Genomic DNA, 23968 nt, shown 5'->3' with positions numbered 1-23968 from the left:
ATATTTTCCTGATACGAGAACAAATACATCATGAAACCATGCAGAAAGACTTAACTGATCTTCTGGATTATGAAATCCTACATGCCTAAGGTGTGAGCGGTTTTAGACATTTATATTAGATAACTTTGTTCCTGCAATTCTAGTAAACATCTCCACATGGAATGCGCAGGAGTGCAGGTGCCTGGAAATAGTTATTCCAATAGTAAAAAACATACATCATTGAAGGAAAGAGGATATATTATTAGCAAACATGCTTAACCCCTAGACAACCCTGGGCGTACCCGTACATCCTGGGTAGCCCGGGACCGCGGCTATTAGCGGGTAGGGTCTGATTGCCGTGCCCGCTAATTAAGTATTCAGATGCAGCTATCAAAGTTGACAGCTGCATCTGAATACTTCTTGCAGCCGTTCATTGCTGGTATAGTGGGGGGAGCGACCCCCCCCCCCCGCGCAACGTTGTCGCGAAGGAGCGATCCCCGTGTCAGGCACCGGCCTGACTCGATTACTTTCGGCTGCAGCATTAATCTATGCAATATAACTATACTGCATAGATCTCAATGAGAGATCGGTGTGCATATACTAGAAGTCCCCCAGGGGGAATAACCCTAACCCCAGGGGGGCTTCTAGTATATGTGTAAAAAAAAAAGTGTTGTTGTTAATAAAAGCCCCCTCCCCTAATAAAAGTTTGAATCACCCCCCCTTGCCCCATGTTATAAATAAAAATAAATAAATAAACATGTTTGGTATCGCATCGTGCGCAATCGCCCAAAATATTAATTTAGCACATTCCTGATCCTGCACAGTAAACCACGTAAGCGCAAAAAAATCCCAAAGTGCAAAATTGCGCATTTTTGGTAGCATCAAATCCAGGAAAATTGTAATAAAAAGCGATCAATAAGTCGTATATGTGCAATCAAGGTACCGATGGAAAGTAAACATCATGGCGCAAAAAAATGACACCTCACACAGCCCCATAGACCAAAGCCTGGGAATGGAGCGATTTTAAGGAACAAATATTTGTTAACAATGGTTTGAATTTTTAAAAGCCATCAGATAAAAGAAAAGTTATACATTTTACATATGGTTGTAATCGTAACCACTTGAGGAACATATATAACAAGTTAGTTTTACCCCAGGGCAAACAGCATAAAAACAAAAAATAAAAATAAAATGCGTTGTTTTTTTTTTTCAATTTCACCACACATTTAATTTTTTTCTGCTTTTGCAGTGTACTTTATGAAAAATTTCAGCCTGTCATTGCAAAGTACAATTAGTGGCGCAAAAAATAAGGGCTCATGTGGGTTTCTAGGTGAAAAAATGCAACTGCTATGGCCTTTTTAGCACAAGGAGGAAAAAACGAAAACGCAAAAATTGAAATTGGCCCAGTCCTCTAAGGGTTAAAGCGAATGTACCACCAGGTACATCATTTTTTTTCCTACATAAACAGACTGGCGCCAGCGCGGGGGTGCCAGTGCCGTGGTCCCTTTTATGAACCACTGTCTGTTTCCTGTGCGCAGCACATGAAGCACTGGGGATGGGCCCGTCAACCCTCAGTGTGACAATCTCCCCTCTGAAACGAACCTTTATTGATTCTAATGGAGCCATGTCACAGAGGGGAGGGGGTTTCGTCACACTGGTGGCCGGCAGGGCTTTCCAAGCAAAAAAATTTATAAGATATTCACAGAAAAGCTTCTTGGTTAGAAACTGGTGACTGACTAGGCCTAAACTTTCTTCTCACAAGCCTCTTTTCTCACAGCCTCTAACTATACTAGACCGACATCACCTACTCCTTCCATGCTTAGGTCAGGATTATCTAGAATGATCCAATCCTCTGGAAAGAAAGGGTTAGGCTCAGTTTGCAATCAATGGTTCCAACCGAGAATAAAAAAGGATTTAATTTGGAAAACTTCTCCCTCCAAACACACTTCTAACAGAATCTGCCTGAGTAAAGGTTATGTGACCAAAGTTCATTATATCCTTAACACATGCCCAAGCCAAAAAGACAGAAATGGCTGCACATCGCACCCATTATATCCTTAACACATTTAGCTCACCAGTGATGGCAATAAAGAGCAGTATTAACCCTTGAGCATCCTTAAAGGGGTACTCCAGCAGGTAGGCTATTTTGGGATCTGGCCAGGGAGGAGGTGGCTGAGAGAAAAGACGTCCACTCACCTCCCCGGTTCCAGCAGCGGGTCCCGTATCTTGGCGCTCCGGGCCCCGGTGTTCGTCCGTTTCCTGGTGTCTGACGCAGGCTCGAGACATGACGCGCCGTGATACTTGACCCGCCACTGTATCCGGGGAGGTGAGCTGACGTCTTTACTCTTAGCCACCTCCTCCCTGGCAAGATCCCAAAATAGCCCCCCCCCCCCCCGCTGGAGTACCCCTTTAAAACCTCAGTGTATGAAGAGATGTTAGAAAAAAAGTTAATAGTTGTTAAACTCACAATACCCGGATATAGACTTAGACATGGATAACAGGACACCACACTTCCACTGGATACTCTAGAACAGTGGTGGCAATGGACCAAGAACAACCAGAAAGATGGCTATAGTTTTATTTACTTATTTACCCTCCCATCCCCTATCCCCTGACAAATTTTGTATAGAGAGAGTTAGTGGCTCTCAGTCTCTAAACCAGACACAATTCAACCACTGAGGGGGAGATTTATCAAACATGGTGTACAGTGAAACTGGCTCAGTTGCCCCTAGCAACCACTCAGATTCCACCTTTCATTTTCCAAAGAGTCTGTGAGGAAAGAACAGTGGAATCTGATTGGTTGCTAGGGGCAACTAAGCCAGTTTCACTTTACACCATGTTTGATAAATGTTTCTGATTGTTTTTTTTTTGTTTTTCCATTTTAATCCATTTTTTGCAAAATCCACCTAAGTGTACACCTTAGATCACACATTATGGGAAATAATTATATATATCTATTGACTCTCAGTCAGTCTAATGAGACTTATTATGCTTTAAATATATTTACTTTACTCAGCAAACATAAAGGTCTTACCAATTAAAATTCAATCATGTATACAACATACTGTAAAAATAACACAAGACAATAAACACTATGAAAGTGCATATTAGGAAAATTAATATACAAAATGTCAAAACATGAAATCATGGATCTGACATTATGCTTTGACATTTTGTACATTATTTTGCCTAATATGAATTTTAATTGTGCCTGTTCTCTAGTATTATTAGCTTTTAGGTTGTATACATGATTGCATTTTATTGGTAACACATTTATATTTGCTAAGTAATTATATTTCAAGTATAATAGGACTCAAATGGCTGACTTGGAAAGCTAAAAGATTGCTAGAATTTCCGTAAAGCCGGTAAAACCCCCTTAGGGTTATGTGCAAACACAGTTTTTGATCCACATTTTGGCTCTTGGTATAGTCCCTATTTTGATATTTTAGAACAAGCAAAGCAAAAAATTATAATAAAAAGTTTTAAACCTTTTGCAAAGGCTGGTAACCAAAATAAGGACTAAAAAACTGTGTGCTCATAGCTTTAAGCCCCTATTACACTGGGCGACTAAGAGGAGCAAACGAGTACTGTCGTTCCCAGCTCGCTGCCACCACTATTACACGTAGTGGCAGCAAGCGGGTGAGTACATGGGGGGGTTGTGGGAAGGTCCAGGAGAGGCTGCCTGGGTGATCGTTAGATTGTCCAGGAAGCCCATAGAGGATAGCAGGGGAGGTTATATACTACATTTTTGCAATTTGCTTCATTTTTTTTTCTATATGAAACATAATACTATACAACAGCCACTAGGTGTCTCACTTACTAGAAAACAGCAGTCTAGGCTTCGTCACTAAGGACATTTGGTCTTTAGTAACAGGAAAAACAAGACCAAATGCAGGAAGTGAAGTCAGTTGGCCCAATGAAGAGGAATGCTGATTAACCAGTAACTGTTCACTGTTGCAGATGAGTAAAGTAACTAACCTTAGGGCCCGTCCACAGGCTCAAAATTAAATGTAAAAGAATGAGCAGCATAATGGGCACTAAACGGGCCTATGGAGCTGTGAGATTAAAATCACAATGGGCAGTTTACAAAAGGCAATTTCTAGATATTTGCAGTTTTTTTTTTTATTGTGTATATGTCATGAGGGGTACACTTTAACTGACTAGATCTTCTGCCTTAGTCAAAACTGTATCTCTTGATCAGTAGACATTATGCTGGCATGTAAGTGTATGCTCCAAGGACCCCAGTTAGTAAATATACTGCTTCATTCAGGTTTTGAAGGCCTTGGCACCCCAATTCAATGTTAGTTTTGCAGGTCTGTATTCTTACAGCTTCGCAAATTTTTGGTAAAACTCGTTAAGATTCGCAAATCTTAACAAATTTCATTAAAACAGCCAAAACTATAGTAGCTAAAAAATGTCAATCAGCCAGTCGATCATCCAATTTCTGCCATTCCTCTCCTCTCTGTCCCTATATCACTCTGTTAGTCTCTCCTTGCTCTGCTCTAACTGCCTGCTGCCATGCTGTTCTCTCCTCCACACACAGCCAACTGGCCGTCTCCGTTGCCGAACTGCCTTATATAAAGGGGAGATGCTGACATCACAGAGGGGCCTGCAGCTGACTGGACAGGTGCTAGGGATTATGATTAATCCCTTTCTCCTGTCCAGTGATGCTCCAGACAGCATGTGCGGCCACCATTTAGTTTTCACGAAAATTTCCAAATTGGCGGGAATTCGCTTCGCTCATCTTTATACTCTATATCTCTACATGTTAATTTTTTTGGTGCGTTTTATTCTGTCAGTACGATTATGCAATACCGAACCAATGTACGTTTTATAGTTTATTACATTTACAGTATAAAAAATATTGTTGTTAAAACAGAAAAAAATTATTTTGGACATTCTGAGAGCTGTTATTATTTTTCACCATCATGATTGTGTAAGTTCTTGCAGTTTGCAGGATGACTTGACATTTTAGTGGTACTATTTTGAGTACAGGTGACATTGCAATTGCTCTTTATTTAATTTTGGAGAGAACAGAGGGAGCTTCCTCTGTCACCTTGTTAGATGTTATGGTCACAGTGACCACAGCATCAGAAGAGTCACATGTCAGCATCCGAGCGCTTTTGTCGCACAGGAGTCAGTTTTGCAGAATGCCATACATTTACTATATGTGACTGCATACTGTGCTGCTTATGTATGGCATTCTACAAAATAGGCTAAAAAGCCTTGAAATATGAATGAGAAATTAAAGGAGAAGTTCAGCCAAAAGTATTTTTTAATATGTGATTATATACCAACATCCTGGCGTTGGTTTTTAAATGTAGCTGAGAGGAATTAGTTTCAGCCATAGGTGTGAGGTGCAGCGCTCCTTTCTCTCCTTGTCTGTATTTTTTAATATTACATAAGGAAAGTTAGACAAATTCATAATATACACTTATTATGGGAAATGCACATATACTGCTATTTTCCTCAATTTAGACTTAAATTTCTCTAAAAAACCTGTGACGTCACAAATCAGAGCAGGGCTGGGTGTAATTCCTATAAAGCGTCCAGCAGGGGGCACAGTATATGGAAAAATTACTTTGTAATTTCAGCACGGGCTGCAGTCATCCATAGCAGCTTGTGCACTCACCAGGTGTCAGGAAGAGGCTCCCCGGCACCCATCCATCCCCCACCGGCTCCCCTAGCCCCCCAAGGGCTCCACACACCCGTCCATGCCGCCGGCTGCCCTCCCCTTGCTCCCTCGCAACGGGAACCACAGTATAGAAGCGCTCTCCCTGCTGCACACAGGACCGGGCAGCGGGGAGAGCGCTGCTGTACCGTAGGTACTGGGTACTGACAAATTCCCAGAACCTTATAAAAATTTTTAGGATCGCCTCCAAATCCCCTTCACACTCCAGCTGCCGTGACAAAAAAATACTGCTCAAACTGTTAATCAAAGTTGGGCAGGAAACTTCTTGGTGTCCTGCTCCACATTACTTCGGCCCACCTTTATGTAACCTAGATGGCCATCTCCCAGACCATGTCCACCACTTACTGCCTAGTTCCTACTCCTCCCCCTAGCACGGTTTTAAAGTGCTGTTCCCATGCTGTTACTTGTGCGTCGCAAGCCATTAGGAGCACTAGGGGCATGGCTAACACTCTACCCCGGCCCGCTCCATTAATAATCATAAGGGGGCGGATCTCCATAAAGCTACTGCCAGAGCTATGCTGTGCAGCAGGGAACCATATCAACACAAACATGCTGATCGTTTCCCATTAACTAGCAATGTTTCCTCTACAGATACTTTTGTCCCATCTAAAGAGGCACTTGCCCTTCTCTTGTTTTATGTTTTTAGATATTCAAGTTATTTTAGCTACATTTCTGTCTCTTTATGTGCCTTATATTGAAATGAAAATTATGGACAATCATCCAGTGAATGATGCCAGTAAACTATATGGAGTATTAAATTTTAATTCTAGTGGATCACCTGAAAAACACTTTAAGGGTGCGTTCACACCTACAGGATCTGCAGCAGATCTGCAGCAGATTTGATGCTGTGTTCAGTTATTTAAATGAAATCTGCTGCAGAAAATCAGCTGTAGATCCTGTAGGTGTGAACGCACCATAACTTAAAGGGGAAACATCAGCAGGTTAAACAAATCTCACCTGTTGACAGGTCCCTATTGCGCAGGAGACGCTGAGGAGGAAGGTATGTCTCTTACATTCATCCTCTGCGCCATTTCGGTGCAGTTAGTTGTTTGCTCCATGGTCCTGTAAGACTGATAGGTGCACTGCGGCACCCGTAAGAACCATTGCCTGCCCCCATAGTGCCGATCCGCCCCGTCCGGGCCGCTCCATTGATTATAATTAACTGCACTGGAACAATGCTTAACGATGATCGGCGTCTCCTGCGCAATATGCAAAAGGACGCTGGTTGACCTCAGGGAGATCAACCAAAACACCGCAGAGACACCATCACGTGTCTCAACGTCAGTGTGTTCTAGAACATTGCCCCCTGGGAAATCAAATATGCAAAAGAACACTGCAGAGACACCATCACATGTCTCGACGTCAGTGAACTAGCCAGACCTTCCCTCCGGGAAGGAACAACCAAGCCAAAGGCGTTCTCCAGTTAAGGAGACCACCTCAGCAAGGTATCCATCCACAGACAGCTGTTTCGGGGTTTTTGCCCCTCATCAGTGTGGAGTAGGTTTCTGGCTAGTGGGAGCAATGACTAGTAGGTGCATGCAAAAGGACGCTGGTTGACCTCAGGGAGATCAACCAAAACACCGCAGAGACACCATCACGTGTCTCAACGTCAGTGTATTCTAGAACATTGCCCCCTGGGAAATCAAATATGCAAAAGAACACTGCAGAGACACCATCACATGTCTCGACGTCAGTGAACGCAATATGGACATATGAGCAGGTAAGATTCGTCTAACCTGCTGATAGTTTCCCTTTAACAATAAGCTACAAATCTAATTTATAGACTGCGTATACAAGGCACCTATAATCATATTCAAAAATAAAATTTTTAATCATCATAACTAAATTATTATTTTCTGTTGTGAACGAAGCGCCTGTATAATAAAAGTAGTTATTAATATGTGGTGAATCACAGATGGTAAATGAATTACTAGATTAAATAATATGAGTCATCTACTTAACACACACACACAGATTACACATAGTAATACTATAAACAACAAATAAAATAAGATAAATAAAAAAAAAGTTTAGGGTCAGAGTCCTTCAAGGTGTCATAATTAGGGTACTATTCTACGGGCTGATGGGGGCCCGGTCAACGATGTAAACGAGCGCCGATCTGCTAGATCGGTGCTCGTTTACTGGGCCTATTCCACGGGCCGACAATCATTAGCGAGGGCTGCAGGGACATCGTTTCCGATGTCCTTACAGCCCTTGTTTCATACATTATCTGTCCGGACTGCAGGTCTTCTCCTTTTCCCAGTCCCGTGCAGCAGCAACAGCTTCGGAGCAGCCTGACTGAACTGACAGAACGCTCAGCCAATCACTGGCCACGGCGGTCCTGGCCAATGATTGGCTGAGCGCTCTGTCAGCTCAGAAAGGCCGCTCCGAAGCTGATGCTGCTGCGCGGGACCAGGAAAAGGAGAAAACCTGCGCCTAGACAGGTAATGTATGATGTTTGTGAAATCGTCGGTCACCCTCCGCGCCCGCTATTCCATGTAGCTATTCGCTGGTGGCGACGGATGATTTTAGGTTTGAACCTAAATGAACGATCAGCCGATGACACGATCATCAGCTGATTGTTCTCTCTATTTCACGGAGCGATAATCGGCCGAATCGGGGGATTCGGACGATTATCGCTCCATGGAATAGGCCCCTTAGAGATGAGCAAGCAAGCTCATTCAAGCATAGTATTGGGCCGAGTATTGGGCTACTTGAAAATATTTAATACGTGAGCGAGTACCACGTGCTGCTTGGGTGGTTTTATTAGGCAAAAAAGTCTCTTTCTCTACTCAAAAAGTGGTTTCCCAGCCTCCCCCTCACTTCTTATCTCACTTCATTATCAGGCAAAGCTGTCTTCATTGCAGAGAAGCAAAGGGAAGACAGGTTTGCTGTGTTCATTATAACTTATAGAGAGGGGAGAGACCAACGAGGATGAGTGAGCAGAGAGAGCAGACAAGAAACTGTACAGTTTGAAGACTGTCTTGGGACATAAAACACTGGATTCAAAAGTCAGAAAGGCCACTGCTAGTCTGGGAAGTTGGTGAGATAAGATTGCAGGACGTAGTGTTTTGAAGGACTGCCTTTTCTCCTCTCTGTGCTCACTCACCCCTCTCAACTCCTCCCCCTCCCTAGACAATGATGGACACAGAAATTGTGCTTCTTCTGAAGTGACGGGGGGGGGGGGGGGGTGTAGGAAAACAGCTTTTTCAAAACAGAAGAACACTCTTTTGCTTAAAACCTATTACAGAGTTTCTTAAAATCGCTTGAACTTTTGATACTGATTGATACTGATTTTTGAAAAATAACATTTAAATGACAGTTACGCTTTAACATTTTATATATATATATATATATATACACACACACACTATATATATATATATATATATATATATATATATATATACCATATATATACTGTATACTATGCTATATCAAGGTGGGGGGAAGAAGATGGGAAAAAGCCCTATAAATTCACATAAGGGTATAATAAGAACGTGAGGCTGTAAGGTTAGAAGTGTTGATCAGTTTTATTGTGAGATGAAGTCCAGGTATAGCAGATCCATATACGATCTTCCATGGTGAGCATGGTGACATTTTACATAAGGAATGTTGCTATAACATTGTTTTTCCATCAGTAAGATGTACCAAATATTTATCCCAGTATATTCTTCACTAGAAACAACCGTTACTAATGTAAAATATTTTATATATCAAAATTGAAAATCAAAGTGAATATAAAAAATACAGAACTTACAGAAAGAATGAAGAGAGAAGGGAAGAAGTAATGGCGTAAATGGAGAAAGTGAAAAGGAAAGAGTACCTACTGTACAGTATATATCTATCTTTTATAGAGGTTTTCTTGTACTTCATATTTACAGTGCGCTGACCAAGTTTTCTGTATGTGCAGAACACACAATCCTTGAAAAGCTCAATATAATATATTTTTAGCCTACACTTTATTCTAAGAACATATAAACAATATAAAATTTAAGTTTAACCCTGTAAACATTTCGTTCCTTATTAAGTAGGGTATGTACTGTGAAACACAAGAGAGCATAGACTGGGCAAAATATTATTCTGTCAGATGGGAAAAAACTATTGATCAATAAGAAATGGCTAATAGATTTCTAGTTCCACCTTACTTGTATACATGTTCTTCCCTAAGAGTATTCTGGACTGACACAGAACCACAGAAAGAAAGCGGACAGCATTAAAAGACCACCTGGTCCATCTAATCCCCCCTCATATTATTTCCTCTTTATCTTGGGATAGAAACATGTTTCTACCAGGCAGGTATAAATTCAGTAATTGTACCTACCACATTCGCTGGAAGTTTGTTCCAAGCGTCTGCTACATTTTCAGTAAAAAAATCTTTTCTCATGTTGCTTCTTATTTTTGCCCTTACATCCTCAGGCCTTGTTCACAAGATGTGAGACACCGGCCGTTTCATGACCCGGCTGGGTCACGGAACAGCCGGTGTCAGAAAAGATCATCCCGGCCGTTACCAGCCGTATGTTCTTTACAGCCGCTGAATTTGGATGCAGGAGCATCCATGCGCGCCCGCATCCAAATTCCCCGCTGCACACAATGGAGCGTGCGGCCGGAACTGTGAACTGACAGGGTTTTCTGCGGCTGCTATTCATTGAATAGCGGCTGCAGAAAACTGACATGCCAGTTTCGTGGGGCCGCTAGGGATCGCGGTCGGAGTGTATAGTATGTGTATACACTCCGTCCGGGAATCCCTCAGGTGCAGTACTACATAAGTACCGTAGAAATCACAGCTGTTGCAACAATTACTTAGGTACTTACGTAGTGTGAGCATAGCCTCATATTGTTTTGTCTTTAGTTTCCCTCCTGAACCTTGTTTAACCATTTATCATGTTTAAAGGGGTAATTCAGCAACAAAACGAAAAAAAAGCCAAAACAACTGGTGCCAGAGATTTGTAATTTGCTTCTATTGATAAATCTCAGGCCTTCCAGTACTTATCAGCTGCTGTATGCCATACAGGAAGTGGTGTATTCTTTTTAGTTTGACACAGTGTTCTCTGCTGCCACTTCTGTCCAAGTCAGGAACTGTCCAGAGCAGTAACAAATCCCCATAGAAAACCTCTCCTGCTCTCCAGACTGGAAAGAATACATCACTTACTGCAGGACATACAGCAGCTGATAAGTAATAGAAGAATTTTTCTATTAAAGATTTTTTTTATAGAAGTAAATTACAAATCTCTGGCACTTTCTGGCACTCGGTTCAAAAGAAAAACATTTTTTCTGCACTACCCCTTTAAAGCGACTCTGTACCCACAACTTTTAAACTTGCAGCCCCGTGCCCAACGGGAGTATCTGTGCCTTAACTTTGCACTGTCCCTCCGTCCCTCCTTCCCATGCTCTTCATCGCCACTGAAACATTTTCTCCTGTCTGAGCATTTCACAGGTGGTTAACGATCCAGCCCATGTTCAATATTCACACAGCTGACGAATAGGAGACAATCTGCCTGGAGCATTCCTAATGATGAGGAGGACAAGGAGGAGGGACAGAGGGTGTGCCAGCCTATTGCATACACAATCTAGGCCACGCCCATTGGGCACGGGGCTGCAAGTTTAAAAGTTATTTTTTAGGACAATAACTACATCACCTGCTGATCGGACCCCAGAACAAATCTTGGATTAAAAGCAACTATCCGAAGGTACAAGTGGTTTGGGGGGGTCAGATTGTGGGTACAGAGTCACTTTAAAGTTTTTGATCATGTCCCCTTTTTTTAGGCTATACATTATTTGCTCTATACTTCCTTGCTGATCCTTCACCATTTGTGTAGTCCATCTTTGGGCCTGTTCTAGTTTATCAATCATTTTTTGCAGGTCTCCAGATCTGAGCAGTATTCTAGACAGCCATCATACCATTGGTTTGGGTTAGTAAACTGGTTTCAGTAGATGTTAAGAGCAAACAAGATCCAATAAGCAGGTGTAATGGAAGAGATAGAGGAGAATGAATCTCCAAGCTACAGTGTACAACAGGAACAGTAAGGTCTCAACCTGCTTTAGATAAGCTTTTAGAAGGTACATACAAATTGAATATCTTCATGTTCCCATTTCTACAATGAACAATGTAACATATTTTCTTAATATTTTCTCCAAATCAAGACACTGAGGCAGAGGTAAGGAGACGGATTCTGTATTTCAATGTTTATTTTTCTGGAAAAGTAAATGAAATTTGCAGGAAAGGTGGGCCATAGTGCAACCAGTCAGGATTTATTACCATCTGTAGACGCTGCCAGTTTTCTCAGAACATGGAACCAGTACAATAGAAAATGGAAACGTGATTTACAGGAAATGACATTTCTTACCAGTAATAAAAGACGTCTTGTTTTCATTGGGTAAAGATTAGCAGGTCCTGGAATTACATCTGTTATGCTCTGCTTTTCAGTCATATAAGAGATAATAATGGATCTGGCATAGAAGAATGAGAATGAATCTTTGCTATTATTTATCCAGGTTTCTGATGAGCTGTCAAAAATAATGTTCCCTGTTATTAACATTTCACAGCAGGATTCTCTCCACATGTTTTCACAATAGTATATATATAATAATAGAACAGGTTTTCTGTGCCGATAGATATTGGAATAGCCTTCCTCTTCATCCTGTATTCTATAGGCCCTATTACACAAAGCAATTATTGACCTTGTTTGGACGATATCGGACCACAATCGTCTTGTGTAATAGAAGACAATGATCAGCCGACATGCACAATGTTGGCTGATCATTGTCTTTCAGTGTCTTTCAGCACGTTGAAAAATCAACAGACCGCTGCTATCTTCTATGGGCTGCTCGGCCGATCTAGCGATCACCCAGACAGCCCCTCCGCAGCTGTTGCACAGCTGTAGGAACTAAAGGGTTATTGTTTTGCTTATGTACCAAATGGATCTGTACACCAATGAGAGTTCTTTCCTCTTCTAACCAATCAACTTTCTCTTTACTTCTTACACACGCACCCACTCACAGCACAGTTTACATATGCTGTAGGGGGGGAAGTCACATGGGTAGAGGAAGTGTGAGGTCTTTTGCCTTGGAGTCTGTAGAGCAAGGGCGCAAGATAGGATGCTCCCTACAGCAGTCAAGTTGGGCCCTGGCTCCTGCCAGGTCCCCAGTCCAAGGAGTTTTCCCTCAAGCAACCCTATTACACACTATGCAGTGTTAAGTCACTTCTAGAGAGGACAAGTCAAGGATCATCCCAACCCATGCTGTGGACATCGCAACACAGTGCAGGACAGTATTCAAAAGAAGTAAAGGAACTGATACGGATAGAGCAAAGTTGCTAGAAGCCTAAACACTCTATCTCGCAGCGCGGGTGTAATCAGAGAACTCTGACCCCTCTGCCCATCCCAGGTAACAAGGTCTGGGGCTTGTGTCACCCTCTAGGCCAGATCACCCGACACTGGTGGGCAATAGGTGGTGCAAAGACCAAGGAGTCAAAACACGGGCACAAGTATTCTCTCTACTTTCAAGTATTCTATTTATTCTACCTCTAAAGTTCCGGCAGAGCACAGTACTACTTGGGTTGGGACTCTCTCGACATCCTCTTCTCTACTCTTCTGAACCAAGCACACAACCCAGCCACCACAGCTGTGTCACTCTTTCAACTCTCAGTACAGACCCGGTTTCTCAAGTCTAAAGTAAGCTATCAAGACAAAAGTATACTGTATTCTGTATCAAGTATCTTCACGGGACTCTGTGGTTCTTCACCAAGCACCGACACCGTAATCACACTTTCCTTGGGTTATCTCCCCATTCTGTGGGTGGCAGTGCCATTAGTCCAGGAGGGTCATTACTCCACTCCAGACCACCGTGACGATTGCCCAAGGGCCCCCCAAATAACCCGGCAGGTCACTGTCCACAGAGGAAAAGGTATAGCCAGCTCACTCAAAATAAAAGCAGGTGTGCCAGCATACCTTTGTGCCCAACTGCCACTGGCGTCACAACAAAATACCACCAGGCAGTGCTATACCTCGGCCACTACACCCGTGGGGTCACACTGTTCCATCTAACCAGTGACCGGCCGTCTGTCTCACCGGCAGGGCAGTCACCACAATAGCACCAGTATAGTTGTTTTCTATTTAGCTAAGAGAAAGTTCAGGTTTTCTATGGCATACAGGAAATGTAAATAGCTGACTTATCTGATATGCTGATGACCTTTCCTATACTGATCAAGTACGGTTCAGACTAAAAAGCAAAGCCTAGGGGCAGGCCTGCATGACAGGCAGTGGCGGATTAAATATACTCTGTCCCCACCCCACCCTCAGTGCACAGGGACACTGAGGCAGTACCCTAGAGTGACGAACACGTTCGCAACTGTGTGCCCTCTGTGTACGTCCCCCTATAGTAGATGGACCCCTGTGTAGTCCCCCTATAGTAGATGGACCCCTGTGTGGTGCCACTATAGTAGATTGCCCCCTGTGTAGTCTCCCATTAATAGATGGCCCCTGTGTAGTGTCCCTTTAGTACAGGGCCCCCTTTTTAGTAGATAGACTCCTGTTTAATCCATGGTCCCCTGTGTAGTTTCCCCTTTTGTAGACGGCCCCCTATGTAGTCCTTGCCACCCCCCGTTTCTTCCCCCTTTAGTCCATGATCCCCTGTACAGCTTCCCTAAACAAAACTCACCTCCCAAAAGCTCTCCCATTCCTGCAGGTCTCCTGGTGCCGCTCTCACCTGTTCTCTCTTTCGGCACAGGCAGCATATGTTACAGACGCTGGCTGCACTGGAAGTCCCAGCAATCTTTCAGCCCTCCTGACAGGTGGCCGGGACTTTCCAGTGTACTAGTTATATCTGCCCCTAAATAAGTTGAATCAAGGGCACCCTAAAGAACCATCAGATGAACACGGTATTTGGGTGTGTCCTGGGAAAACTTAAAGCCATATTATATGGGCAGAGCCTGCAGTATAAGCGAGCGCCTACCAAGCCTACACTCTGCTCGATTATCATGCAGTAAGAGCTGTATATACATCATTAGCAATGTCCATGAACCCAATGCTGCGGCCAGGGATTGGCTGAGCCACCTGACACTGAAAAGACCGGGCCAGAAGCATAAACGACCTGATTGGGCAGATTACTGCTCCATGTAATAGGGCTCCATCACTTTGCTGTGTGCACTGGAGAGGTGCATTCTTTCTAGGGACAGCATGACCGGCCAACTCTCCAATGTGCATGGAAGCCTCCTGACTTTCCTCCGACAGATGGCGGGGGACAGAAGGATCAAGCATGTTATATCCCTTTTTCTTGGAGAAGTAAGCTGTTTAGGGTATTTAAAGATCTCAAGTATACTTATGAGCTGCTGTATCTCGTGCAGGAAGTGATGTATTCTTTCCAGTCTGACATAGCACCCTGTGACAGAAACTGTCCAAAGCAGACAAGGTTTTCTATGGGGATTTGCTGATGCTCTGAATAGTTCCTGACACAGACAGAGGTTTCAGCAGAGAGTATTGTGTCAGACTGGAAAGAATACACCACTTCCTGCAGGACATACAGCAGCTGATAAGTACTGGATGGTTTGAGTATAACTTTCCTAACCCAAAGATTGTGTGTCAAAGATTGTAATCTACATCACCTACAAGAGGCTTTTAGCTACAATTTCCATAATTTTCTGGAATTAATTGAGGCCACACCCTCAACTAAGCCCCACCCATTCGTAAAGAAATTTGGGCAAAATCTTAAACTTTTTTTAATGTCAGTAAAATTGCATCCACACTTTTCCTGCTACCTGTTTTTTACATTCAGCATTCTGGGACTGGTCGTTGACCTGACACCAAGATATGAGAAAGATGATCAAATTTCTTATGTTAAAAAGACTATTATATCTTTTTGGACGGGTACATTAAAATTCCTTGAATAATATGATCTGTCACCAGCATCTGACCTGTGAAAACTTAGAAGACATTGATTCTTGCACTGCACAAACTGAAAAGAAGTGGAAATAGCAAAAATAAGGACATGACTATATCTTATGAATACTAGTTTGTACATTTGCTGGCAATATAGTCATTGATATTCACAGTGGAGCTTCTTAGCCTTGAGCTAGAGCTTTTATAGTGCTAAAACATGTGTTTATAGGTTTTTATTTTTATATTGTATGCCAAGGGGTGATGCTATGGCATGAACACATTACTGACAATAGAACTATGAAGATGTGCTTTATTGTTATATTTATGTCAACGGCAGAGCTATAGATATAAAGCACTTACACGCACCATGAATTTATCCTTTACTACTCTTGTAAGATGCCTTGTTCCCTCTATAGGGCTATGTTCACACGCTGTGAACACCCGGCCGTTCCGTGACCCCGGCCGGGTCACGGAACAGCCGGTCTCAGTCCGGATCATCCCGGCCAGTACTTAAGTACCGGCCGGGATGATCTTTCCGGCCGCGGAGCTCTGATGCCGGCGCATCACCGCGCACCCGCATCAGAGCTTCCCATAGCACACAGTGGAGCGAGCGGCCGGAGACGCTTGCTTCGCTGTGTGAACTGACAGGTCTTTCTGACATGTCAGTTTTTTCCGCTGCTGCATGGGATCCCGGCCGGAGCGCATACAATGTGTGTACGCTTCGGCCGGGATCCCATTGCAAATAAGGCTATGTTCCACCCTCAAAACTACGGCCGTAGTTTAACGTAGTGTGAACATAGCCTAAGGCTGTATTTTGTATGTGGGTTCAGCTCATAGAACCACAGTGGCCTCTTACTGGAGAAGCGGAGAACGAGGAGCAAGCAAGTGCTGACCACTGAATCGGCCAGTGTAGTAGGGGCTTAATTCACGATGGTCACCAACTGGTCTCAGCTTCAAAACTGCACTGTGTAGGAGCACCAATATGGATAATCAATAGTTTTGTCTGCCATACATGTCATTTTAGGTTTTCCCCTTGTCATATGTCCCAGGTTTTCACTTGGATTTGGCCTAACATCTGTCACCTTAAAGTAGAGGTCCGGCGAAATTTTTTATTAAAGTATTGTATTGCCCCCCAAAAGTTATACAAATCACCAATGTACAATGTTTTTTTCCCTGCACGTACTACTACATCAAGGCTTCACTTCCCGGATAACATGGTGATGTCACTTCCTGGATAAAATGGTGATGTCACGACCCGACTACCAGAGCTGTGCGGGCTGTGGCTGTTGGAGAGGATGATGGCAGGGGGATGCTCAGTGTCCCTCCAGTGCCCTGTGTCCCTCAGTGTCCCTCTGCCATCATCCTCTCCAGCAGCCACAGCCCGCACAGCTCTGGGAATCGGGTCGTGACATCACCATGTTATCCAGGAAGTGACATCACCATGTTATCCAGGAAGTGAAGCCTTGATGCAGTAGTAAGTGCAGGGAAAAAAACACTTTATAAGCATTTTCCGTAATAAGTGTATATTGGGGATTTGTATAACTTTTTGGGGGCAATACAATACTTTAATAACATTTTTTGCTGGACTTTAATATTGTTTAATACTTAGATATACAGAGAGACTTAGATTTACGGCCAATAATCATTCGGGCCCTCACGACTCTTATTTGCCTCATGAAAAACTTTAAAACTTTATTCCAACATATATTGAGAAGTGCACAACAACAGACAGGACGCGTTTCAGCGTATCCACCTGGCAAATACACCGGAACGCATCCTGTCTGTTGTTGTGCACCTCGATACATGTTGGAATAAAGTTTAAAGAGCAGGCTATTTCAGTGAGTGCCAGGAATTTTCGGCTTCACCTTTCCTTGATCCACGAGCACCGCCACTCCAAAGTGCCAACAAATTTTTTATATCCCTTTTCGAGTGATAATAATAATAGTGTCTGAAACACAAGGTACACACACCAGTACTTTTTCAACATTTAGAAACTCTTCCCCACTGTGTACGATTGGTTTGCTGTCAGTGAATTGAAATAGTTCACCTGTAATAATACCTAGCAACTAAGAGGTATATACACTGATACTGGTCCAGACAAGGTAATCCCTATTAGCAGCACACGTCACAGCACATTATTGTCCATATAGCCCACTACAATGTGTATATCAATATGCAATGTTTCCTAATAGCATCAGCCTGGAGCATAGGCTGTTCAGTTTACAGGGGATTGTCTAGACTTGACACGACTGTCCCTTTCTCTGCTGGTAGCGGGCCTACATCTACAGGGGCACTCCAAACACGGAAAATCCCTTTAATGATTAAATCCTTCTCATGTAGCGTACAGTCCCTGGACAGCCATTAACATTTTGGAGAGTGTTCGCTTTGTAAATGACTCATAGTGAGAGCTTGTAGAAAAATACATGTTGTAAGTAGGAATAAAGTGGGTGGTGTAGGAAATGCTGGAGGAGTTTGTCATCTCTGGTTTTATTACATATATTGAGAGGCAACTATGGAAGTTGACATTGCAAGCTCTACTTAGCCTCATAGATTTTCACGTGATTTACTGTTAATGACATAATAAGGTCGCCTTCATTCTTGTAGCACTGGATTAGAAGGTGGGCAATCACTCTAATGCAGCTAACACTTACCAGTCTTTACCAGTATCCGAGGGCAGAACAAGCACTGCTGAGTGATCTGAAGAGTTCCTTACCTATGTGACCGCATCAACCAACCAAAGGCTTAAAGGATTAGTTCACAATAAAAAAAAATTCAAATTAACTGCTGCCAGAAAGTGCCAGAGATTTGTAATTTACTTTTATTAAAAAATCTCAAGTTTTCCTGTACTGATAAGCCGCTGTATGTCCTGCAGGAAGTGGTGTAGTCCAGGCTAACACCATGTTCTTTGCTGCTACCTCTGTCTGTGACAGGAACTGTCCAGAGCAGTAGCAAATTCCCATATGAAACCTCTTCTGCTCTCCAGACTGGAAATAATACTACTTCCTGCAGGACATATAGCTGATGATAAGTACTGGAAGACTTGATATTTTTTGATAGAAGTAAATTACAAATCTCTGGCACTTTCTGATACCAGCAATATTCAAAGAAATGTCGGGCCTCTGATGTTTCACCATGCATTTTCACTTCTTTTACCGGTGTCCCATTCCGGGTACAAACACAGCAGATACGCAGCAGATTTGATACTGTGTTCAGTTATTTAGATCTAATCTGCTGCGTATCTGCTGCGTATCTGCTGCGTATCGCAGCAGTAAATACGCAGCATATATGCCATGTGTGTTTGTACCCTAAATACGAGGGCGTGCGATCGGTCCGAGGTTATCTAGAGCTCTGTAACTCTGTAAAATTCTGTAAGATAACATGTGCAGCCGCCATGGTTAGTGAATTTGCGAATCATATCTGATGAATTTGTGAATTGATACAAGGCGAATCATAATTCGTTAGATTCGCTTCGGTCATCTCTACTTTTTAACATGATGAAGGGGAAGTGTGTGGATCCGTTCAGTTCTCTTGACTACCAGGGTAAAATATTCATAGGTTCCTCTTAGAACACTGTACACTATTAAAATTCACAGAATTCCTAGTAAGTTTAATGAGGATTTTAGCACTCTCTTAACAACTTCATTAAGTTTCACACTGAGTTATCATGACTGATTAGATTCATGGATAATCAGGCGACAAAAGGATTTTCTTTCTAAGAAAAATATTTTCTGCCTGGAAATCCTCTTCTTACACCTCGCGTTCCTTGCAGCCATTAATAGAAAAGTATCCGAGTACAATCAAAGTGCATACAGTCAGTGCAGTACCGGCCAATTATTTCCATTAAGACGACATTATTCTGTGGAACACAACAGTGGCTTACTCGGAGAAAATTGTCACAGTGCGACCTAACAAATTCAATAAATGAAGGTACTGTACTTCATTCTAGCACATAATAAAATAATGCCCAGTTCCTAGAAATACTCCAGAAAAAAACTGCAATGGTAAGAAAAACCGGGGAATTTATAGTATTGGAAACAATCCAAGTAATATTTCCTATAGGAGAGAGAATGAATTCATGAAATGCATATATGGATATTGGCCTGATATTAGGCTTTGCTCAGTGCTTATACCATATAGATAGAAACTTTTGTACCATTTCTTGCTAGGTCTATAGTCTGGCCTGGTATTTTAGTTTAGACTTGTTGATCTAAGAGTTTTGTTTTTGATTATTTTCTACCAACAGGATGAGGTTCTTCCCATATCTACATTGTGGTTTATGACACCACCAGCACCTAAAGAACCTCATTAATTTCTAATGGGATTCGCTTTGAGCGAGCATGATCTATTGGGAATAGAGCTCGATCGAGTATTGGGGTGCTTGACCCAATACTATGCACGGCCGAGCATATTGTGGTGCTCAGGTTACTGATAGACACATTAGAACTTCATCCATCCCTTCCTTGGTTCCATCCATCCCCTCCTTGTTCCATCCATCCCCTCCTTGGTTTCATCCATTCCCTCCTTGGTTCCATCCATCCCCTCCTTGGTTCCATCCATCCCCTCCTTGGTTCCATCCATCCCCTCCTTGTTCCATCCATCCCCTCCTTGGTTCCATCCATCCCCTCCTTGGTCCATCCATCCCATACTTGGTTCCATCCATCCCCTCCTTGGTCCATTCATCCCCTCCTTGGTTCCATCCATCCCCTCCTTGGTCCATCCATCCACTGCTTGGTTCCATCAATCCCCTCCTTGGTCCATTCATCCCCTCCTTGGTTACATCCATCCCCTCCTTGGTCCATCCATCCACTGCTTGGTTCCATCCATCCCCTCATTGATCCATCCATCCGCTGCTTGGTTCCATCCCCTCCTTGGCTGAACTTGATGGACATGTGTCTTTTTTTAACCGTACCATGTACTGTAACTATTTAACTCCAGCAGTATACCGGTAATTGACAGCATGCCACCAGAGTTCTAATGGCAGGTTTTGTCATGGTGTCCGTCATTTTAATGTCAGTGCATTATTCTATTAAAATAATAACCATTTCCTAACTTCTCTCCTGTATAAATACAATGGACACTTCTGGTGGACACTACTGAATAGCATCCATCATATACTGTAATATTAAACTAAAGCAAAGTCTGACATATTGGAAGCATTCCTGGTGCATACACAATGGCTAGTGATAAGCAAACATCCCAATGTTCGGTTTGGATCCCAAACACAAAATTACAATAAAAAATTACTGCGATCGGTTCAGTTTGTGTTTGCTGAACATTCACACACAAATAATGAATATACAGTAGAAGCGTATGTTTTGGTGCGTACAGATTATTAGGTGCAAAGCATAAAATAAGAAATAGAGTAATTACGAGGTGAGTAGCATTAGCGTATTTTTTATTTGCCCGTGCGTATTTACACAATGACGTGCATACATGACGTACAATATGCGTGAGGAATGCTAAGCCATAGCGCACAGTCAGTTCAGCAAGTCGAGATGTGCCAATAAGCCTCCCCTTTTGGCCTCGGAGAACTCAAGTATATGGTAAAGATAATGGACAGGATGGACTATGATGGACGCCTGGTCACTACAGGGTTAAGAAATGAATCCTGGATTCTGTTACCCTCACTACACTGACAATTTCACAACATTCTAAGCCCTACTTGGTCAGCTCTCCCTCCCTACACTGGCTAACTACCACTGTGAATATTGCTGCCTAACTAAATTTAGATGTCCCTGCTTGTATCACTCTCCCTACTCAATGGCGCAAGAATCAGCATTGAGTTATTATAGCATGTACGTAAGGTACGTAATGACGCTAATCGTACATCCAATCACAGTAATGCCAGTACTGAACATGGCTACTACATTGCCTGATGTGCCCTTCCTTCCCCACATGTTCATTGGCTCTTTCATATTGGTGGGAGGAAAGTTACGCAGTTGCGCACATCGCACCTGTTCGCTCATCACTAACTATGGCATATGGCTTGAAAATTTAAGTGTGAAAAGAGTTAAAATATAGAATGTGGACCACCTGATATTTCATAACAGCCACGTGGTCTGCCACTATAGTTCATATACACTAGTTCATGACATTAGATTATTTGGAAGGCATTAAAAGACAATGTAGGAAAATGCACATTGAAGGAGTTACAGTGTTGACATTTTACTAATCCAGTATTTTGTTAACAAGATGAAATGCAATCTATAAAGAGTCAGACCATCTATTTCCCAATTCTGTAATTGTCAAGAATTAAGATGAGGATGTGAAGGGGATACGCCAGCTGCACCGGCCCCACTGCGGCCCCAGTCTTTTCCAGCCTGGATCTCCCTTTATAAAGGCACGCTCTGCAAATTATCCTCATTTTAACATTAACTTAGAAATATTTCAGCAGCGTCTTGTAAATTGCAGTTAATCACACACAATTCTGACGGACTCTCTCAGTATTTAGCTGCTGCCATTAGAAGCAGCCAGTTTCCGCCAGCCATCGCACTCTGTATGGTAACAGCTCAATATGCGGCCATGGATAGATTGTTCTGGTCTAAAGTTGTCACGATATTTAACTGCTATTGACTTATATTCAATAAAAAGCATCTAAGCATTCCAAGGAAGAGGGCAAAACCCTCTAAATACACAAGAATAAAATCTGTTCAAAGCCAAAATCTCTGCTTGTAGGTCATGTCATCTAGTAAGATGGAGCTGTATAATCTGTCCTGGGGCATAGGTATGGGCAGGGCCGCCATCAGGAATTTCGGGGCCCCATACAACCAAAGTGTCTGGGCCCCCCACATTAATAAAAAAAAAAAAAAAAAATTGTGTGTTTGCCCCACGCCTTGCTGGGAGGTATAATTTGGTTCAGATCAATTCTAGAGAACTGGCTCATATTCCCCATTTTCCCCAGTGGCTTAAAATGTAACCTCTGTTATACAGTTATAAAATTGTAGAAATTAAATGTGAACAAGGTGCAATTCAAATAGACACTTACTTGTATAGCTGCCTCTTGTGCTCTGTATGCAGTGCATTATATTCACCCCTGCAACGTACAATTTATAGCGTGTCTACAAGCCCAGCGGGGCTCATTATGATGGAGACTAAAACTTATACAAGAGTGGGGTAGGGGTTCCCCTGTATTCAGAATGCTGTTGAGTACTAGGCAATGCCCCGTTTGGGGTTATTGAATTTCGAGGGTCTGGGGGGGGCTGTTTGATTTGTATATGTTCACCAATATCCCCCCCCCCCCCCCCCCCCCCCCGGTATGCTCACTAACATAGAATATGTTGATAAGGCTAATATAATGAGGCTGTTCCATGTTAGTGAGCATATACAAATCACCCCCCCCCCAGGCAGACTAGTTTAGCTCACCCAAGCCAGTGATAGCGAATACATGGCGGTGAGAACGCTTTCTAGGAGATCCTGTTTGTGCAGCAGAGGTGTCTTTATCCTGCTCTGCATAGACCCTCGAAATTCAATAATCCCAGATGGGGCATTGCCGAGCACTCAACAGCATTCTGAATACAGGGGAACCCCTACCCCACTTTGTATAAGTTTTAGTCTCCATCATAATGAGCCCCGCTGGGCTTGTAGACACGCTATAAATTGTACGTTGCAAGGGTGAATATAATGCACTGCATACAGAGCACAAGAGGCAGCTATACAAGTAAGTGTCTATTTGAATTGCACCTTGTTCACATTTAATTTCTACAATTTTATAACTGTATAACAGAGGTTACATTTTAAGCCACTGGGGAAAATGGGGTATATGTGCCAGTTCTCTAGAATTGATCTCACACACAGACACCAGCACACATGTATACAGACACCAGCACACATGTATACAGACATACAGACACCAGCACACATGTATACACACATACAGACACCAGCACACCAGGGCACGATGAAGTTTGAACTTCTGCAACCTGGAGAAATCACCTGATATCACCTGCAGTCCTATGTAACACCACATAACACAGTGGTATCTCTGAGTACAGATAATGTAGTAGATTTCACCTGCAGTCCTATGTAACAGCACAGATAACACAGTGATACCTCTGAGTATAGATCATGTAGTAGATGTCACCTGCAGTCCTATGTAACAGCACAGATAACACAGTGATATCCCTCTGAGTACAGATAATGTAGATGTCACCTGCAGTCCTATGTAACACCACAGATAACACAGTGATATCTCTGAGTACAGATAATGTAGTAGTCACCTGCAGTCCTATGTAAAACCACAGATAACACAGTGATATCTCTTGAGTACAGATAATGTAGTAGCTGTCACCTGCAGTCCTATGTAACACTACAGATAACACAGTGATATCTCTGAGTACAGATAATGTAGTAGTCACCTGCAGTCCTATGTAACACAACAGATAACACAGTGATATCTCTGAGTACAGATAATGTAGTAGCTGTC

The sequence above is a fragment of the Dendropsophus ebraccatus genome, chromosome 15, assembly GCF_027789765.1.
Source record: "Dendropsophus ebraccatus isolate aDenEbr1 chromosome 15, aDenEbr1.pat, whole genome shotgun sequence".
Classification (NCBI taxonomy): domain Eukaryota; kingdom Metazoa; phylum Chordata; class Amphibia; order Anura; family Hylidae; genus Dendropsophus; species Dendropsophus ebraccatus.
The sequence above is the reverse complement of the archived record's forward strand: the minus strand, read 5'-3'. Positions refer to the sequence as shown.